Source organism: Trachypithecus francoisi, unplaced genomic scaffold (assembly GCF_009764315.1).
Source record: "Trachypithecus francoisi isolate TF-2019V2 unplaced genomic scaffold, Tfra_2.0 Lachesis_group15, whole genome shotgun sequence".
In the NCBI taxonomy this organism is placed as follows: domain Eukaryota; kingdom Metazoa; phylum Chordata; class Mammalia; order Primates; family Cercopithecidae; genus Trachypithecus; species Trachypithecus francoisi.
The window spans coordinates 112,504,970-112,519,416 of NW_022681460.1; the positions used below are offsets into that span (position 1 = coordinate 112,504,970).

At 52.2% G+C, this 14,447-nt stretch overlaps 1 long non-coding RNA gene across 1 annotated transcript; it reads right to left on the minus strand.

Moving 5' to 3' along the window:
- Positions 1-1,322: 1,322 nt before the first annotated feature.
- Positions 1,323-10,079, minus strand: LOC117097784. Its single transcript, XR_004443062.1, has 3 exons — positions 9,927-10,079; positions 9,599-9,709; positions 1,323-1,721 (listed from the first exon to the last, which is right to left on the minus strand). It is a non-coding gene; the product is annotated as an uncharacterized LOC117097784 (long non-coding RNA).
- Positions 10,080-14,447: the final 4,368 nt, after the last annotated feature.

Below are 14,447 nucleotides of genomic sequence, written 5' to 3' on the forward strand. Positions count from 1 at the left end.
ACCAGGATGCAGGCCAGGCGCGGTGGCTCACGCCTGTAATCACAACACTTTGGGAGGCCAAGGCAGGCGGATCACAAGGTTGGGAGATCGAGACCATCCTGGCTAACACAGTGAAATCCTGTCTCTACTAAAAATACAAAAAATTAGCCAGGCATGGTAGCGGGCGCCTATAGTCCCAGCTACTAGGGAGGCTGAGGCAGGAGAATCACGTGAACCCAGGAGGCAGAGCTTGCAGTGAGCCGAGATGGCGCCACTACACTCCAGCCTGGGAGACAGAGAGACACTCCGTCTCAAAAAAAAAATAATAATAACTTTGTTAGGAGGCTATTTTGATAGCTTCAAGTAAACTTACAGGATCTGAAAACATCCTGTGTCATTCAAAACCTGACTCTGACACGATGCTCAACATTAATTTGAAAAATAGAGGGCTACTGAAGGAAAATAATACACTTGAAGCGAAAAAAGCCCTAATAGAACAAGTTTAGTATGAATTTCTTATCACCACCAACTTCTTTAGCATGTTTTGTCCAAAAGGTCTCAGAGTTTGGCTGCAAACCCAGCCTCCCAGCAGAAGCCAGCTGTATTAGGCGAGTGCAGGCCGCCTGGAGGTCCTCCAGGCCCACACGAAGAGCACCTCCCGCTGGCAAACCTCCTCCACAGGAGGCCGATTCCCTGCTCAGGCAACCCAGACCTCCCTGAGTGGCCACCCCAGCCAGGAGAGCTCCTCCCCTGCTAGTCCACGTTGGGGCCCAGACTCTGCCCAGCTCTCTGAAGCAGCCCCACAAAGGCCGGCCACCCCCTCCTGCTCAGACACTAACTACTCTCCCGCCTTGGGCACCATCTGCAATGGCCATGCTGCTGACTGTTTCCCTTCTGCCCCTGGGGCTGAGAGAGGGTCAGGAGCATCAGCTGGACCATCCCCTTCCAAGCTGCAGAAGCAATCTTTTTCATGAAAGAATTTCTTCAGGCTGGGAGCATGGGGCCCATTCTGTTCATAACCACTTCTCCTAAACCAACCGGGGCCCGCCCTCACCTTTTTTGCCCCAGACACAAAGCTCAGCACCAGCAGCATCTGCACAGGAGAGCCTGCTAAGAATTTTTTTTGTTTTTTTTTTTTCAGACAGTCTTACTCTGTTGGCCAGGCTGGAGTGCAGTGGTGCCATCTCCACTCACCGCAACTTCCGTCTCCCAGGTTCAAGCAATTCTCGTGCCTCAGCCTCCCGAGTAACTGGGATTACAGGCACGTGCCATTACCGCACGGTTAATTTTTGTATTTTTTATAGAGACAGGGTTTCAGCATGTTGGAGAGGCTGGTTTCGAACTCCTGATTTCTGGTGCTCCACCTGCCTCAGCCTCCCAAAGTGCTCGGATTACAGGCGTGAGCCACCACACTCAGTGCTAAGATTTTTTTTTTTTAAGCATAATTTTGTGCTTAAGACTTTTTATGGAATGAGAACACAATGCATTCACCAATAAAATCTATATTTAGATGCACATTTTTAAACTATGTATCTGATAATAACCAGCTATGTACATACAATCAGAAGACTATAATTCTGACCAATGGAAAAAACCCATGAAAGAAAAATGCCAGCCTGCAGGAAGAACACGTGAGTTACCAACGGAAAAGCAGCCGGAAGCACTCGAGCATCTGAGCGTCCGAGCCCACGCTCTGAAGGAGCCATGCACTCCCTCAGCCTCACGTCCAGAGTCCAGCCCAACTGGGAGAGAGAAACGCAGACGAACCCAGCACTCACCCTCAGGAAGGACCCCCAGTGATGTCGACACTGGGGGAAATGAGCAGCCATCAGGCTTCTTAGCTCGTAAGTCAGGAGCCTGCTCACTAACCTGCCTCCCCAGGGTCTGGCTGCTGCAGCTCTCCAGATCAAACTTTCCGAAGAACAGGGCTCAGCAAAGCCAGCACACCATTCTTCCAAAGATTGGTCTATTCCTATCCCTTCCCACAGGGAAAGTCCAAGCAGTGCTGCGTGCCAGTCAGCTGAGCCCTGGGCCTGGGCCTAGGTGCACAGCGGGAACCCCAAGACAGGTGGGCTGCTCGGATCCTGACTGCTGGGCTCCCCAAGGACCACCAGCCACACAACCATCCTGGGGATGTAGTTTCAGCTCTACAGGTGGCTGCACCTACCCACAGAGCACACGTCCCTTTTACCACCACAGGATACCTTAGAAACAAGAGCAAAGTCAAGGCCTAGAAAAAGCCCCCTGGCACCTTGCCCAATCAGGAAAGAGACCACAAGAGCAGAGTCTCACTGTCAGGAGGGAAAAACAGCTTAAGGTCAGAAGGGCCACTAAGGAAGTCCGGGCATGGTGGTTCACGCCTGTAATCCCAGCACTTTGGGAGGCCGAAGTGGATGGCTTGAGGTCAGGAGTTCAAGACCAACCTGGCCAACATGGTGAAACTCCGTTTCTACTAAAAATACAAAAATGAGCCGGACGTGGTGGTAGGAGCCTGTAATCCCAGCTACTCGTGAGGCTGAGGCTGGAGAATCGCTTGAACCCAGGAGATGGAGATTGCAGTGAGCTGAGATCGCGCCACTGCACTCCAGCCTGGGAGACACAGCGAGACTCTGTCTCAAAGCATGTTGGGAGGCTGAGGTGGGTGGATCACGATGTCAGGAGCTCAAGACCAGTTTAACCAAGATGGTGAAACTCCGTCTCTACTAAAAATACAAAAATTAGCTGGGTGCATTGGCAGGCGCTTGTAATCACAGCTACTCGGGAGGCTGAGGCAGGAGAAGCACTTCAACCCAGGTGGCAGAGGTTGCAGTGAGCCGTGATTGTGCCACTGCACTCCAGCCTAGGTAACAGAGTGAGACTGCATCTCAAAAAAACAAACAAAAAATTACCTTTAGTTCATCATCTCCTAAGCAGGATTCTTGCCATAAATAGCCTGAATCTAATCTAATGAGGAAACAATGAGACAAATCCAGATTGTGAATCCTGTATTTACATAAAATATGAGACAACTAGCCTCGTATTTTAAGAAATGCCAGCCAGGTGCTGTAGCTCATGCCTGTATTCCCAGCACTTTGGAAGGAGCAGGTGGGAGGATCACTGTAGCCCAGTTCAAGACTAGCCTGGACAACACAGCAAGACCCCATCTGTGCAAAAAATTTTAAACATTATAATTAGCCAGCGCTGGGCGTGGTGGCTTAAGCCTGTAATCCCAGCACTTTGGGAGGCCGAGGCAGGGGGATCATGAGGTCAGGAGTTTGTGACCATCCTGGCCAAGATGGTGAAACCCTGTCCCTAATGAAAATATGAAAATTAGCCACACGTGGTGGCGGGCACCTGTAATCCCAGCTACTCGGGAGGCTGAAGCATGAGAATTGCTTGAACCCGGGAGGCGGAGGTTGCAGGGAGCTGACATCGCACCACTGCACCCTAGCCTGGGCAACAGAGCAAGACTCCATCTCAAAAAAAAAAAAAAAAAAAAATTAGCCAGGTGTGGCGGCACAGGCCTATACTCCCAGCTATTCAGGAGGCTAAGGCTGGAGGATGGCTTCAGCCCAAGGGAGTTCAAGGCAGCAGTGAGCTACGATCACGCCACTGCATTCTAGTTTGGGCAACAGAGCAAAACCCAGTCTCTTAGAAAAAAAAACAAAAAGAAGAAAAAAGAGCTTTGAGGAGGACTGGGGACCACTGAGGAAGGCTGCATGTCACCTTTGCATTAAAAAATGCCATGTTATCATAAAACCCCATCTCTACTAAAAATACAAAAATTAGCTAGAAGTGGTGGTACGCACCTGTAAGGCCCAGCTACTTGGGAGGCTGAGGCAGGAGAATCACTTGAACCCAGGAGGCAGAGGTTGCAGTGAGCCAAGATCACACTACTGCACTCCATTCTGGGCAACAGCATGAGATTCCATCCCCCACCAAAAAAAAAGAAAAAAAAAAAAACAAAACATGCAATGTTAATGCTATCTTGAATGTGATGATGAAGAGGCTGTACAGGATAAAGCTTTTGAGCTCAGAAGGCACCTGCAGAAGGATTCTGGGGTGAAACGCTACCGTGTGTGACTTACTTTCAAATAACAAAAACAATAGAAAAAAATTTTGGGAGGTGAGGGGGTAACATATACAAGCAAATATGGAAAAGGTTAACAACTGGTAGAATAAAGGTGAAAGGGCTAGGGATAGTCATTGTACTATGCTTTCAACTCTTCCTTAGTTTTGAAATTTTTCAGAATAAAACTTAGTGGAGAAAGGTTCATCCTCAGTCCAGTAAGCTCCAGGAGACACAGCGAGGCCCACCTTATTCACCACTGTTTCCCTACTGCTAGCTCAATGCCTGGTCCTCATCCCACTGGCCCAGGGAACCACTGCCAGTGTTTCTGCAGGAACCTCCCTCCAGGCTTTTCCCCGGGCCTGAGGAAAGTTACACTGGGCATGCTGCTTTGCAACCAGGTCTTTTCAGGTAGAAACACTGTAACCACCTGTCAGGAAAGTACAGTCGGCCCTCCCCATCCATAGGGTGACTCCACATGCATGGTTTCAACCAACAGTGGATAGAAAATATTAGGAAAACAATACATTGCATCTGTACTGAATATGCACAGACTTTTTTTCTTATCATTATTCCCTAAAGAAAACAGTAAAGCAGGCCGGGCGCGGTGGCTCACGCCTGTAATCTGAGCACTTTGGGAGGCCGAGGTGGGCGAATCACCTGAGGTCAGGAGTTTGAGACCAGCCTGGTCAACATGACGAAATCTGGTCTCTACTAAAAATACAAAAAACAAACAAACAAGTAAAAAATTAGCCGGGTGTGGTGGCATGTGCCTCTAATCCCAGTTACTCAGGATGCTGAGGTAGGAGAACTGCTTCAACCTGGGAGACGGAGGTTGCAGTGAGCCGAGATTGTGCCACTGCACTCCAGCCTGGGTGATAGACCAAGACTCCATCTCAAAAAAAAAAAAAATATATATATATATATACACACACACACACACACACACAGTAAAGCAACTATTTGCATAGCATTTACATTCCATTAGGCATTATATGTAATCTAGTGATAACAGAGTACACAGGAGGGTGTGCACAGGTTATATGCAAACACTACACCACTTCAGAGCAGGGGCTTCAGCATCCTCCGATTCTGGTATCTGAGAGAGGTCCTGGGACCAATTTCCCACAGATCCTGAGGGATGACACAGACTTACCACAATGTTTCAAACTATCTCTGCCTGAGGGAAATTCAAGAGATTTCCAATTCTCCCCTATTTCAAAGCTGTGACAAATATTCTAGTAGCAAAATCGTTGCGTACACCTTAATTATTTTCTGAGCTTCAATTCCCAGAAGCTCAACTGTTGAATCAGCCTGTGTTTAAACACACACTGGCAACTGACTGCCGCCCCACCTCAGCAACAACAGGCGCTTACGTTCCCACCTGTACTGAGTTCTAGCTATTCGAGTTCTACAAATGCTAGGTATTGCCATTTTCACTGCAATGCTCTCCAGCCTGGGTGACAGAGCAAGACTCTGTCCCCCCCAGAAAAAAACAAAACAAACAACCAACCCAGCAGATCGGTCAGAAAAGACTGTACAGTCACAAGAGTTTCCATGTAGGGAAATTTCTCCAGGCAAGGAGGAAAAGCCTGAAGACGACAAGAACGGCTGAGAACAGGGCAGCAGGGAACATCCTGGACCCTCCTGGGTCGCACAGACTGGAAAGAGAGGCCACAACAGGGCACCCGAGCCTGTGCCCCTCATGGAGGAGGAACAAAGTGACAGGTCAGGAGAGGAGGGGGAGGTGCAGGAGTGCTGGCACCTGGGGACCAGCCAGCAAGTCCTTGGAGCCCTCCCTCACCAGAAAAGGGGAGGCAGGAAGGACAGCAGCAATGGCCAGAATGAGAACACAGCGTCCTGCAGCTCCACAGAGCGAGCGCCTCCTTCACGGAGCAGCCCTGGTCGCCCTGCAACTGAGGCCGCAGCACTGACGGCCCCACCAATGCAGCAAGGGGCGACAGACACCACACCTAAGACTCAGGAGCAAGGTCCTGTCCCTGCTCCCAGCCCTGGGGCTCTTGGAATCACCGAGAGAGAGCTGAAAAGTGAGTGCGGGCCCCTTTCCCACATGTTTCACTGCAAAGGTTAACGCACACCAGGAGCATTTCAGTGAGGCTTCGAGGCTTCCCTGCAAATCTCATCAGCCTTTTCTGACAGCACTCAATGCACAGCGGTCACTTTGAGCTACAACCCCTTCCTACTGCAGTCAAATTAATTCCAAAAGGGAAAAAACAAGTTAAAGAATGGGACTTTAGGCCGGGCGCGGTGGCTCAAGCCTGTAATCCCAGCACTTTGGGAGGCCGAGACGGGCGGATCACGAGGTCAGGAGATCGAGACCATCCTGACTAACACGGTGAAACCCCGTCTCTACTAAAAACTACAAAAAACTAGCCGGGCGAGGTGGCGGCGCCTGTAGTCCCAGCTACTCGGGAGGCTGAGGCAGGAGAATGGCGTGAACCCGGGAGGCGGAGCTTGCAGTGAGCTGAGATCCGGCCACAGCACTCCAGCCTGGGTGACAGCGCGAGACTCCGTCTCAAAAAAAAAAAAAAAAAAAAAAAAAAAAGAATGGGGTAGCCAGAAGAATCCTGACTGGCATCCCGCTGAGACAACACAGCCTCTCCTCAGCTCACCAGCTCCACAAACACGTGGGAGACAGGGACCTCCAGAACTAACATCCTGGGTCTCCAGACATACCTTCAAACCTCATATTTAAATATTTCTAATCCCTGTGTGTACAAGCTGATCTGAAAACAGACTGGGCCGGTCCGCAGCACGGTGGCTGATAGAGGGGGCATCTGATCTTGTCTGTGGAATGAAGGAAGTCACTGAACTGTCCAGGAACTACATGCCCACCTTCATCAGATAGAAACCACACACTTGTTTATTCTGCAGGGAGCCATGTGCTCAACGGTGAGCTGCTAATGTCAGGCTTGTCCATCTTCTTCATACACAGGTTCTACAGTACTGTCAGTTCTCGATTCTGTGGGCCCAGGCTGGGTGTGGTGGCTCACGCCTGTAATCCTAGCACTTTGGGAGGCCAAGGCGGGAGGATCCCTTGAGCCCAGAAGTTTTTTGTTTTTTGTTTTTTTTTTGAGACGAAGTCTCGCTCTGTCGCCCAGGCTGGAGTGCAGTGGCTGGATCTCAGCTCACCGCAAGCTCCGCCTCCCGGGTTTACGCCATTCTCCCACCTCAGCCTCCCGAGTAGCTGGGACTACAGGCGCCCGCCACCTCGCCCGGCTAGTTTTTTGTATTTTTTAGTAGAGACGGGGTTTCACCGTATTAGCCAGGATGGTCTCGATCTCCTGACCTCGTGATCCGCCCATCTCGGCCTCCCAAAGTGCTGGGATTACAGGCTTGAGCCACCGCGCCCAGCCTAGCCCAGAAGTTTGAGTAGCCTGGGCAACATAGCAAGACCCATCTCAATAAATAAATTAAATAAATAATATACGTGGTGCACACCTGTAATTCCAGCTACTTGGGAGGCTGAAGCACAAGAATCACTTGAACTCACGACGCAGAGTTCACAGTGAGCCAAAATCATGCCATTGTACTCCAGCCTGCGTGACAGAACAACACTCTGTCTCAAAGAAATAAATAAATAAACAAACAAACAGAAACCAGAATCAGGTGCTCTCATAAAAGATGTGTAGCCCAGAAACTCAACCTTAACACATTCTAAATGACCTGGAATTTGTTGGAGCAAAAATTCCAGTTGAAATATCAGGAAAATTTTCTAGACTAAGAGAATGGAAACAGACTTTGTGCAACCAATATCAGGTACAGAAAAGAGACCCCCCAACAAGCATCATGAACCCAAACATTTCTCCTCGCTGAGAGACAAGAGAACACACAGAACCCATGCCTCGTTCCTCTTTGAGAAAATGTGCCCTGCGTGTGATCTAACAGCTAGAGACGGAACATACAACCTGTTCTCAATTTTCAAATAATCTTTTAAAGAACATGATGTCACACTGAGCAAGTGAATAATGCAATTCTGTTATAGAAGAAGGCACGGCTGAAAAGACTGAGCAATACATGTCCAAAACTTGCAGTTTCCACACCAGCACTTCCTCCCAGCACACTGCCCTTTGAACCTGCTTTCTAAACAACTGTGCTGGGCAGCCCGGTGGCCACCTGTCACCGCACGGCAGGCGTGGAGCAGCACACAGCACCCTAGTCCTCCCACCTGCTCGGGGGACTGTTTCTGCACCCAGTGCTTCTCTACAGCCACAACCTGCCCCCCACAGAACTGCTGCACCATGTGGCATCCTGTCCATCTCCACAGAAGATGCCTCTTCAGAGGGGAAAAGTACCACGCCAGTGCCCACTCTCTTCCAAACACATCCTCTCAGAAGGGACTGGCCATGCTCGCCCCCTCATTTCTGCAGCGCTTCCCAGTTCATCATCTGCTTGCTGGACTCCATCTCCCATCGCTGTCAATCACTTGCCCTGAAGCATCTAAACCCTGGGTCAGGCGGCTCCGGGGAAGAGTGCATAGACTGAAAAGGGACCACTGCCTGGCGCGGTGGCTCACGCCTGTAATCCCTGCACTTTGGGATGCCAAGGTGGGCGGATCACGAGGTCAGGAGATCGAGACCATCCTCGCTAACACAGTGAAACCCCATCTCTACTAAAAATACAAAAAATTCACCAGGCGTGGTGGGTGCCTGTAGTCCCAGCTACTTGGGAGGCTGAGGCAGGAGAATGGCATGAACCCAAGAGGCGGAGCTTGCAGTGAGCCGTGGACGTGCCACTGCACTCCAGCACACTAGGCTGGGCACGGTGGCTCACACTTGTAATCCCAGCACTTAGGGAGGCCAAGGTGGGCGGATCACGAGGTCAGGAGATCGAGACCATCCTGGCTAACACGGGGAAACCCCGTCTCTACTGAATACACAAAAAATTAGCCAGGTGAGGTGGTGGGCACCTGTAGTCTCAGCTACTTGGGAGGCTGAGGCAGGAGAATGGCGTGAACCCAGGAGGCAGAACTTGCAGTGAGCGGAGATCGCACCACTGCACTCCAGCCTGGGCAACAGAGTGAGATTCCACCTCAAAAAAAAAAAAAAGAAAGAAAAGGTAACGCTCCCTGTTCCTCCCGAAAACTGTGCTGAACACAGTCTAGAGGGCCAAGACCTGCTGAGAAGACCTGCCCAAGGCCTCTTTTCAGGCCCCACATCTCTGCAGGCTGCTGCTGGATCTTTCTCATAAAACATATCTCAGAAGAGCCGAACAAACCACTTCCCTCTTACTACTGGGACCTCACCTTGCCAACTCTGGACTCAGCTTGCAATGGCTGTCGGGGCATCGCTGGGGACAGGAATACATCACACTATGCACCAGACCAGCCACATAAGGAGAAACTCCCCAAAAGGAGGGAGAAAATCGAAAGCCACTGCTCTCCATGCTCTCTGCTTCTCCCCTCACCTTCCCCTAAGGATGCAGCCACCTTTGCAAAAGACAGAACCACCCTAGGGAGGGCAGGAGCCCACTCTGCCTAGTCCCCCAATTCTACCTTCAGCAGAATCATTACATGTTTCTTTGTTCCGAAGGGAGGATTCCAAGCCTCACCCATTCAGAGTATCGGCCCTCAAACAAGGCCGAATCACAGCCTCTTTCCACACAGCTGCTTTCTGACAGCAGGAGGCTGAAACAGGCCCCGGGGTCACAGAGCTCAGCCATCTGCCAAAGAAATATGTACAGTTCCTCCACATGAAGACACCCCTCCTGCCTCCAGCACGCATGGTCACGACGTTCAGGCCCAACCCCCGGGAAGACATCCTGGACAGTGGCACTGAAGACTTCCTTACACAGAGTGCTGGGCTGAGCTGCCGGCAGACCCTCCCTCGGGGGCTCCGAACATGAGGGGCAGGGTAACACTGGAGTTTCTACCACTTACGAGGCAGGTACTTAACGTCTCTGCAGCTCAGCTTCTGCACCTGCAAAATGGGAACAACGCCTACCTTGCAATGAGCTGTGAAAGTACCTAGGGAAGCGCCTGTCTTAAGTAGTCAGCTCAAGAAATGGTACTCACTGCCTCTGGCCCACTTAGCATCAGCCTGGCCAGGCCACTGTCTGCCTTCACGCTCGCACTGCTCCCTCTGTTGGCTGTCCACGGGTACACACATGGGAAAGTTCACTGGGAAGGGGCTTCTCACACAGGGCCTACAGGGCCACCCTAAAGTCCAGATGCAAACCCACCTGAATCCTGAAGGTCTCTCCGTCCTCAGGTGAAAATACAACATTAGGGCTGCCTCCACCATTACGGACAGGAAACACGGCATGTTCTCACGTATGTACAGATGTGGAAATCCAGCTGAGAGATGCAAAAGCCTCGTTCCTGACACTTCCTCATGTGGAAATCTATCCTGCATGCTATCATTCTTGCTCACTGGATTCTAATGTTTTTGTGCAAAAAAGCTGCCTTATGCGAAGAAAACTGTAGATACTAAATGTCCATCATGTGGAACTGCCAAGGCCGTGAGAAAACTTGCTCTTTCCTCTTCCCATGAATGACATCAAATATATGCCTTCCATTGCAACAGCGTTACTGGGTGGGAGTTAACCTCAAACTTCGCCATGACTGTTACTGGGTGCAGGTTAACCTCACAGACTTTGACATAACCCTCGGCCCCAGCCTCCGCTGAGCGTCAGCAAGCCGCCTAATTCATGTTTTTATGTTACCCCGGGCACTCTGGGGTGCAGCCACACAAGTCAAAATAGCGAAAGGCATCCCTTTCAACCTTTCGACATTTTTCTCAACTGAATATTCTTCCTTAACACTTTGGATTATCACGCATCTCTACAAAGTCCACAAGTGAGCCGCAGAAAGTTCAAGAGCCTCCTGACGTAGTTACAAAATTCAGTGTTGCACTGCATTTTTCTCAGAAGAGGGCCCACACCTTTCCTCAGGTTCTCAAACAGACTCATGACGCCCCCATACACACGTAAAAAAAGATCAAGAACGCCCATCAAAAAGCCACATCTGCCCGGCGCGGTGGCTCATGCCTGTAATCCTAGCACTTTGGGAGGACGAGCCGGGCGGATCACCTGAGGTCAGAAGTTCGAGACCAGTCTGGCCACCATGGCGAAACACCATCTCTATTAAAAATACAAAAATTGGTCGGGCATGGTGGCACACGCCTGTAATCCCAGTTACTAGGGAGGCAGCAGCAGAAGAATCACTTGAAGCCGGGAGGTGGAGGTTGCAGTGAGCCAGGATGGAATCACTGCACTCCACTCCATCCGGCGCGCGGGGAGCGAGACTCTATCTTAAAAAAAAAAAAAAAAAAAAAAAAAGGCCGCATCCGATAAGGGATCAATTACATTCTTGTTTTCCTTCATTTAAAATATTCGCCTTTTAAATCAAATTTTAAAGCTATGTAGACGTTCTTCCATCACCCACTGCGCATCGCATACAAGGCATAAATTCTTAAACCATCGTCCCCAGACTGTAGAACTTAGCATATGGAAAACATAAAAACACGAGGGATACTTTTAGCGACAGAAAGAAAATATAGAAACACCAGCGACACTTTTAGCAAAACATTTCACCCAACAAGTGGTTTGTTTCCGTCCTTCCCGTAAAATCCCTCCTACCTGTCAAGCTCACTTTCCCCTCGATGATCCTGCACATTCGGCCTCCCAGGGGCTTCCCACAACGCTGCTGAGCACAGCCACGGGCAGGAAAAGCACCCAAATGCCCCTTGGCCAGGCCATGAAAGGAGTTTACCCGACCACTATCATCGAGAATCTGGAAACGGGGGCCCAGGCGCATCAGGTGCTTTAAGCAAGAACTTGCACCTTCTGCTTCTCTCGCAGGCGGAGACGTCAGGGACCCCGTTCCAGGTAGAAGCCCAGGGCGGTTCCTCTACAGATAGAACCGAAAGGTAACCCTGGAGGCTCGACTCCAGGCTGCGCCGAGCCGAAAACAAACTTTCCAGGCACTTCCACCCCGCTGGGCCGGGTGACACCTCCCGGCCTCCCCCGCCCTCCGCGCGTCTGTCAGCGCCCCCGGCCAGGCCGGCGCCTGCCGCAACCCAGGCCGGACTCCCCGCCGCAGTCGAGCAGCCCACGGCCGGCGCCCGCCATCCCCCGCCCGGCTACAGGTGAGGGGGCACCCGACCTGGAGACCTCGGGCCGCCCCGCCTCGCCGGACCCAGGCGACCGCCGCACCCGCAGGGTAACAAGCCGGCGCGCCCAGGCCGCCGCCGCGCGCTCACCAGCTGGCTGGTGGTCCTGGCCATGGGCCCCGCGTTGGCGCGGGCGCCTCCCCCGCAGCGCTGCGCGTCTCGGGCCTCCTCAGCGTCCTCCTCCCCGAAGCGGAGCCCCAGCAATGGCTGCCCTCATCCTGCGCCCGCCCCGCCGCCCGCCGCCGCCGCCCGCCGCCCGCCGCCCGCCGCCCGCCGCCCCCGGCGCCGCCCCGCCCCCGCGCGACGCCGGGCAGGACTTCCGTCGCGCCGCAGCCGCCGCCCGCGCCCATTGGCCGCACCCAGCGTCGCTCCGCCGCGGCCTGAGTGGGCCCCGCCTCCGCCCCAGCTGCATTTCCGGGTTGGGGCCTAGCAGGCGGGAGAGGCCCGGCCCCGCCTGGGGAGGGGGACCTCGCACCAACCAATGCCAGGGCTTGCGGGGCGGGGCTGGGCGGGGCAGGGAGCGAGCTGTCATTCCGGGCTCCCAGACCGGGAAACTGAGGCTCAGAGGGGACCGGGCTCCGACCAAGGTCACGCCCGAGGTAGCGTAGCGGCGGAGCTGTGCTCGAACCCGGAACTCGGATTCCGGAGCTGGCTCTGTGTAAACTCGGAGGTGCAACTTTGCTAGTTTCACAACTAACAAGCGTTCACGGAAGGAAATCTGGGCTACAAAGTCATATTCATGGCCGTGCGCGGTGGCTCACTTTGGGAGGCCGAGGCGGGCGGATCACTGAGGTCAGGAATTCCAGACCAGCCTGTCCAACATGGAGAACCCCATCTCTGCTAAAAATATAAAATTAGCCAGGCGCTTTGTAATTGTTAATATTGATGATAGTTTTTTTGTTTGGGTTTGTGTTTGGGTTTGATTTGGGTTTTTGTGTGTGTGTTTTTTTTTTTTTTTTTTTGAGATAGGTGTCTTGCTCTGTTGCCCAGGCTGGAGTGCAGTGGCTCCATCTGTGCTCTCTGCAACCTCCGCCTCCCGGGTTGAAGCGATTTTCCTGCCTCAGCCTCCCAAGTAGCTGGGAATACAGGCATCTGCCACCATGCACGGGCAAATGTTTGTATATTTTTGTAGATACTGGGTTTCACCATGTTGACCCGGCTGGTCTGGAACTCTAGCGATCTGCCTGTCTCAGCCTCCCAAAGTGCTGGGATTACAGGCGTGAGTCACCACGCCCAGTCAACTTTATTTTTTTTATACTGACACATGGCCATGTAGTTCTTGAGTAATGCACAGAGAAAAGGGAAGCAGTGAAGGATAAACAGCTTGAAGAACTAGTACATGGTGAACTCTAGAACACGGAGCCCAGGGTGGAGGAGCCTCAGCGGCAGGGGCCAGGGGTCGGGAGGATGCTGTTCCGTGAAGAAAGCATCTGAGCAGGCACCAGGGGGCAGAGGAGAGGGGCAGCTGAAGGTGGAGAAAGGACAGTTCTCAGTTGTCCTGGGGGCCCCAATGGCAGCCAGAATGCTTGGCCAAGCCCAAGGCAAGGAGACCAGGAAGCACTTCTGCCTTCTGGAGACAGAGACAAATGTCCCCTTGAGTCAGGTCCAGCTGCCCATCCCAGGACACCGCACAGACAGTGGATGTCTCATCTGGCCCAGCACGGTTCTCCTGACCCAGACTGGAGGAAGGAGACTGACCCTTCTCTTTATCTCACCCTTTCCTGCCCAGAACCTCTGTCCATGGCCAATGGATGACCTCAGGCCAAGAATGTAGTAAGTTGGCCTGACGTTGTGAGGTCACGGTCCATCCAGGGAAGAGCCAGAAGATGACCAGGACCATCCTGGGAGGGGCTGGAAAGCTGCCTCATGTGTGTGGCCCTGTGCTGCGTCTACGCATTCCTCACTCACCTCTACAACTCTCATGGCACAAGGGAGGAAATGGGGGTGCAGAGGCTAAGGAACATGCCCAAATCCCTACAGCTGGTGTATTAGTTATCTACTACTGTGTAATAAATTGCCCCAAAACTTAGATGTGTAAAACAACAAAAACATCTAACTCATGATTCCTGTGGGTCTGGAATCCAGGAGAGGCTGGGCTGGGTGGTCTGCCTCAGGCTCTCGTGAAGTTGCCATCAAGATGCAGCCAGGGCTGAGTCATCTAAAGGCTAGAGCAGGGCCGAAAGATGCACTTCCTAAAAGGTTCATTCCCACATTCCCACAGCTGTGGGCTGGAGGCCTCAGTCCTCACCACATGGGCATCTTCAAAGGGGTGTGTGTTTTCAAGCCCC